Genomic DNA, 7,106 nt, shown 5'->3' with positions numbered 1-7,106 from the left:
TGTGTTGGGTCACTGAACTACCTGGAGCCCATTTTCTATGTCACCTGGGGTAGGGGAGGTGTGATTAAGTGTAACCTGCAAGACTGTTTTAGGGTTTTGATGATATGTAAAACTCTTGACACACAGTATACTCTCAACATGTGGCATTGATATTTATTTTTCTAATTTTCTGGGTTATATCTTGACCCATAGAGAGAGCAACCATCCCTACCTTTCACTCTAGGCCCAGAGCCCTCAGAAGCATTAAATAGGAAGGAAGTCACAGGTGGGACTTGAAACAGTGAGAGGGAGGGAGTCAGTGGAGGAAATTAATGATGATGTTCCCCCACCCCACCCCCATGTCCAAGGCCCTGTCAGTTCTCTGTCCAACCGGCAGCTACTCTTGGGGCTGGACAGTACGGCTATGGGTGAGTTTGTGGGGAATTCTGCTAAAGCCAATGAGATCTGTCTGGGGACCCTCAGCCCAAGTGGCAAATCCAGCCCTAGAAGCCCAGGTCTGAAGGTCCTGGGGACAGCTGGCATCACTCCGCATCTCCTTTCTGGCAGCTCTAATCCCAGAAAACACAGAGTGTCTGCCAAAGGGTGCCAGGAGTGAGGAGGCCTGGCTAGGCCTGCCCACATCCACAGGAGCCAGCTCAGAGGGAGCTCCACTGGGCCCTCATTGCAGGGACGTGAGGGACAGGCTAGCGCATAGGGGCGGGTCAGGCCTTGTGTGGCCTCAGAGCCACGCCCAGCCACTTGGATGCACCTGGAGAAGTGGTTCCCGCCGCCACCTGGGGAACCTGTGTTCCCCAGAGTGACCCGCTATCCTGCAGTATCCTCACCTTGAATCTCTAGTGCCTGCCTCACTGGGAAGACCCAGACTCTCAGATCGGCCCCAGACCATGACCACTGCCTCCTGCACCTGACCACAGCTCTGCTCATTCCTCTGTCAGGAAGGCCCTTTCCCCATGTTTTCAAACTGCATGACACTGGGGTGCCTCTGAGGTCAGTCTGGAGTGCAGACTGGCGTGAGGAGGAGGTGCAGCAAAATAAAAAAGCAAGGTTTGTCCCCTGGCCCTCCCCAAATCTACTTCCTGGAATATTTGACCTTATCAGTCCCCTCTGACCCCAATTCCCACTATCTGCTAATGACACACTCTGGGTTTTCCTGAGGGGAGAACCCATGGGAATTAACACAATGCTTTGGTTCTGATTACAGCTTATTACCATGATGGAGAGAATTTCTAGATTCTCCCCAAATTTCCTCTCTTCTTAAAATTTTCAATTAAGAGCCTAACATTGATGGAAAATGGCCGTTTTCTGGAATGTTCTCAAAAGTGCTGATTTCTCGTTGCTGAGAGCTTTCTCTAAATAAATGAATACTCTCGATGGCTGAATAAAATCAGCCAAGTACCTCACTCAAAGAAGGGAGGAGAACAACCACATGACACTCTGGTGAGGCCGCACTCAGAGCTCGCCCCTCCCTGTGGGTACTGGCCTGGGTGGTGCAGGTTTTCTAAGGCTCTTCCAGCATGGATAGAAGCTGTGAGCTGAGGTGCAGCACAGATGGCCTGGGAGCCAGGCCTGGCTCCCAGCAAAGCAGCTGGAGTCTCAAGGAAACTTCCTGATTGCATTAATGAGGTGGCACCACCAGGACATAATCTCTCTCTGAAATGTGGCTTCCAGAAGGGCTGCTGCTTGCATGTGGCAGAATTAGGGCCACTAGGGCCAGACAGAGTGGAAGGAGGGAAACCCTGTTCTCAGGACCTACGGTGGGAGGTCGGAGGAGCTGACCCGGGCTCTCTGGGCAGCAAGTGGTGCTGGGTACCCGGCCCAGGAGGCAGACTGCCAATGATCAGGTGTGAAAGATCCTGGCATGGGAAGGCCCAGTTACCTGCCCCACTGTCCCACATCAGAAGCTCTCCTGTTCTTTTTCTAGGCACCTTCCAGGTAAGCAGGGGTGCCTAGAAAAGCTGCATGCTGTAGGTGGGAGTGATTCTGAACCCATCCCTCACAGCAGGGCAGGGTGCCCTTTCAGGAGAAATGAGCTTGCCACTCGGAGAAAGGAGAGAGTGAACATACATTCTAGCTCCACTGTCCTAGCTCCCACAGTCTCTGAGCCTCAGTGGATCAGGACTCATTCCATTTGCTTGTCAACACTGCTGTGAGGACCATGGAAAATGCTGACACAGAGACTGTACAATGCAGGGCTGTGGGCGCAAACGTCAGCTTCACAAGCCGGATTGACATGGGCACTGCCACCTACTAGCTAGGAGATCTTGGGTCACCTGCTTAACCTCACTGGGGCTCAGTTTCCTCATCTGTGAAATGGGGATAATCATAGGGTTGTTTTGAGATTGAAACAACAGAATGAATGTAAAGTATTAAACACAGAGCCTGGCCCAGAGAAAGCACCCAGTAGATGATAGCGGCTGTTGCTAAGTTGATTGTTGCTAGAAAGAGAAGACAGGACCATTACCACTGGAGTTAGTGGCTCGGTGAGTGGGGATGATCTCAAAGTCTGCTCCTTCATTTTGTATTTCCAGCAGCCCCAGAACATAACCCCTACTAACCTAACCACAGGAGACTGAGGGATACACCCAAGGCCAGTGTTCTACACAATGCCTCCTGGTTTCTTCTCTGAGAATACTTTCTATAAAAGTTCCCAGAGCAGCTAAATCTTTATTCCTATGTCCTGACCATGGAGAGAAAAAGGGTCTAACCTTGATGGGAAGGGATGTGGGCATAGGGAAAGGGGCTGGGCTGGGGGCAAATTAGAGAGAAGGAGGATGCAAATGGTGACGCCCTTGGTCTCGTTACTTAAACTCTTCAAGCTCCAGTGCCTCACCAGTAAATAGGGGAACAACCAAGCCTTTACTTCTAGTAGGAGGGTTGAGAGGAACTTTCTGGAAAGCCCCCGAAACTGGGCTTGGTGCACAGAAAGTTCTCCATCAGTGTTGACAGGGATGGTGAGAATGGTGAGGAAGGTGGAAATGGAGATGGCAGTGCAGCCAAAGCGCAGTCCACTGGCAATGTCCACATCAGTCGGGAGGCCCTGTGGCAGAACCCTTATGATATGAAAAGCAGAATGCTGACAACAACCAGAATGTCCAGCCACCAGGGAGGTTTCAGCAATGGCGATGTCAGGACTAATGGGCATCATCAGAAAAAAAGATCCAAGTGTGAAAATTAAGTGGATACGTCCAGGTTACTTAGACGCATACCTTTCCATTATTGCAGCTATGGAAAAATACACAGGACTTAAAAAAGACATGGAAGGGTCTAAGCAAGTTCAAATAGGTCCCTAGGCCAGCCACATTCTTGGGAGTCAAGACTTTTCTCTCTTTCCTAAACCTGTGGCAGCAGGTGCTGCTTCTGCCCAGGTTGGTCTTGGTCACCCCTATGATTTCAAATGCTGTGTCTGGCCTCAGCATTTCTCCTTCCTGACTCAGGGAGCCTGGATGTGTGAAGTGTCCCTACCATAGAGAAATTCCTGGGGAACATTGGCAGGAGAAACCCCCACATGCTACAGCCATTGGGAGTGTGTTCTGTGTGGTCCTCAGAAACCCCCAGTTAGCGATTGGTCCACCCTTCCCAGTCTCCACTCCCTCACCCCTGCTTCCTGGGATAAAATTTACCATCTGCTCACAAGCCTCCCACCCACTTTTTTTTTTTTAAAGATTTTATTGGGGAATTGGGGGGAGAGGGGAACAGCATTGGGGAATCGGGGAAGGGGAACAGACAGGTAGACAAATTGCTGGGTTTTTTGTTGTTGTTCTTCAGTCTAGTTGTGGAGGACGTCACTTCACTGGCCCATGTTGGTATGATCATTGTGCTCTTCCCGGGTGGGGCAATCGGTCGCCGGTCATTGGTGGGCCGCTCACAGAGGCTCCTGGCAGCTCGCCGCTCACGCTGGCTGCCAGCCACTCACGTAGCTCAGGGAAGCCCACTGCAGGCCCGCTGCAGCTTACGCCATCGCTGGCGACTCTGACTCACAGCAGCCCAGCTCCAGGTCGAGCTGTTGTTCATCATCTTAGCTGTAGAGGGCGAGCATCACTGGCTCTCAATGTGGGATCCAAACTGCAGCCCTACTGCTCAGAGCTGGCGCTCCCAAGCGAGCTCTTAACCAGCTGAGCTACTCTGGCCGCCCTCCCCTCCCCTTTTTTAAATGTTTTCCTTTTTATTTTTTTTCCATCTAAAGGTTTAATCATCTGGAATTTATTTTTAAGCATAGTGTGAGGTGAAGAGTGACTTTATGTTTTTTCAGTGGATTAACTAGTTTTTCCAACCACCTTTGTTGAATAACCCATCTCTCCCCTGTTTCGTTGGTGCCTTGAAGTGGCACCACCATTGTCCTGTACCCCGTTGTCCATACTGCATGGGCCTCCTTTTGGGGCTCTGTTCTGTTCCGGTAAGCACAACCCCTGTGCAGCCTCCTTCCCAAGGGTCAGCTTTGGCCCAGGCACCAAGATGCCCTCTTGGCAGCATGTGCATTTCTTGATGCCTCCAATTTCCATCCCTTTTCCAATCCCTCTCTCCATCTTCTCACTCATGTGCCCTCCACCACCCCCTGAAGCATTGGGTTGCCCTGCTCCAGCTCCCAGCACTCCCGTTTCCTTGCTGTAAACAGGCTGGGACGAAATCTATCACCCTAAAACATGGTTCCCCAGGATGCATCTGGAACCGTAGCTTCTCTCCTGGGCACCAAACGCCTGGTGCCAACTGCCTTCCCGGTATCTCCCCTTAACTCCTCAGCTCACTTCTCCGAGGCCTTTAATGCATGTGTGCAAGCACACGCACTCACACACATACATGCAAACACATATATTCATGCACATTCGTGCACAATCGCACACACGCAGTTATGCTAAAAAGTCTATTTTATATAGCAAAACCTCAGGCTCGAAGATATGCCCCAAGTCATACAACTACTGAGTGGCAGAACAGGCCTCTAGTACTTTTAGCTCTACTAGGTGTTTTTTAATAACAGATTTACAAAACTATTTGGGAAATAAAATGACAGACTGCCCGTTATGCAGTCAGCCCAGTGTCTGGGAGCATACCGCTAAATAAACAATAACTATCGTGATTAATAATTCTTCTCATTGTCAGCCTGAGCATGGGCCAGAGTCGTGGGCGGCCCCCTCCCTCCCTATCAGGCTAAGGAGCCCCGCCTGTCTGCTGTTCCTCCGTATCTGCTTGTCTGTGGCGCCCTCTCTTGGTCCGGAGCAGAGGCCGAGCTCAGCGCAACCCTTAACCTCCACGTCCGACCACCGTGGCCGCTCAGAGACTGCGGAACTGTCCCGGTGCTTTATCCCCCAGGATCGCGAGAGAAGGGAAGTCTCTCCTCTATTGGGAGCTGGGGCTGTCCCCTGCTTGATCACACAAAGGGGAACATTTGCATGCATGCACACATTCCCTCTCACCTGGATGGGCCCTCTGGGCATACACTCAGCTTGACACCATTTACCATCATAAAGCCACAGTGCATCAGAACTGGATGACCTCGTTTATTTATATTATAGATGGGAAAACTGAGGCCCCAGGAGAAGATACCCAGTGTCCAGTCTCGCAGGGTTTGCTGACCAGGCACCATGGCTGGGTGTTATGGCCGCAAGGAACGTGACATTCAAGGTCAGTTCCCGGGACAGGGGAAGCACTGCGGTGCACGACCGGATGGCTGCGGTAGCAGAAGACTCAGGGAAGGTGCTCCTGCGGCCTGCCAGTCACATCTGAGAACCTTGTCCAGGACCTTAGCATTCAGTGGGGTAAGCAGGTGTCTCAATAAACAGGTGAAATAAACTGTTAGGAGACAGAGGATGGACACCTGCTCAGAGCTCGCAGGGAAAGGGGATGCAGCGGTCAGGGGCTGGTGGCGACGCCTCCAGAGCTGAGCTTGAAAAACAATGTGTTACAGGAGGTCAGGGAACACATAGGGCCCATGGTGGGTGGGGTGAAGGGTTGCTGAGGTTTAAGGGGGAGGAGAAGCATGGCAAAGCCCTGGCGAAGAAGGCTAGAGGTAAACAAATTGGGAAAGGGCGCTCCCTTCTCCTCAATCTCATGGGGGAGCACTCAGGGGGTGCAGCAGCCATTATTAAGCCTGGGTTTGTTCATTCTAAAGGTTGTCAGTGTCACTCTCCAGAGCCAGACTTTAGATACATAGGATTTCCATTTTACAGATGAGGACAGAGGCACAAGGTTTAGTAACCTGCTCCAGGCCACCAACTTAATGGTGAAGGCAGGGTGTGAAAGAGGCAGACTGGCTCCCAAATCCATGCCTTTAAAAATCATTGTGGTAGGGCCGACCGAGTGACCTAGTTGGTTAAGAGTTAGCTTAAAAGCACAAGCTCTGAGCAACAGGGCCGCCGGTTCAATTCCCAGTGACACTGCGCCCGAGCTAAGCTGTCGCTGAGCTGTCAACAGGTGGCAGGATGGCTCAGCTGGTGTAACAACAAGATTGCCTGTTCCATGGTGGGCTATGTCCACCCGCAACTAAGACTGAACTCGGCACCTTGAGTTGAGCTGCTGCCCAGATGTCTCAGTGGATAAAGCACGTGCTCTTAACAACAAGGCTGCTGGGTTCGACTCCTGCATGGGATGGTGGCTACGCTCTCCCGCAACTAAGGTTGTAACACAGCACCTTGAGCTTAGAGGCCACGAGCTTCTGACGGGAAGCCAGATGGCGACTGGCGCCCTCCACAACAAAGACTGAAGAACAACAACTTGGCTGGTCCCCTTCCCCAATTCCCCAACACTGTTCCCGTCCCCCAATTCCCCAATAAAATCTTTTTAAAAAATTGTGGTAAAACATACATAACATAAAACTTACCATTTTAACTGTTTTTAAGTATACGGTTCAATAATAATTAAGTACATTCACATTGTTGTGCAACCGTCATCATCATCCATCTCCAGAACTTTCTTATCTTCCCAAACAGAAGTGCTGTGCTAGTGAACAACTCCCCGTTCTCCCTCCCCCAGCCCCTGGCAGCCACCATTCCACTTTCTGTCTCTATGAATTTGCCTAGTCTAGCTACCTCATGTAAGTAGGATCATATAGTATTTATCCTTTTGTGACTGGCTTATTTCACTTAGCATAATGTCCCCAAGATTCATCCATGTTG

The sequence above is a fragment of the Hipposideros armiger genome, unplaced genomic scaffold, assembly GCF_001890085.2.
Source record: "Hipposideros armiger isolate ML-2016 unplaced genomic scaffold, ASM189008v1 scaffold_476, whole genome shotgun sequence".
NCBI classification, from domain to species: domain Eukaryota; kingdom Metazoa; phylum Chordata; class Mammalia; order Chiroptera; family Hipposideridae; genus Hipposideros; species Hipposideros armiger.
The sequence above is the reverse complement of the archived record's forward strand: the minus strand, read 5'-3'. Positions refer to the sequence as shown.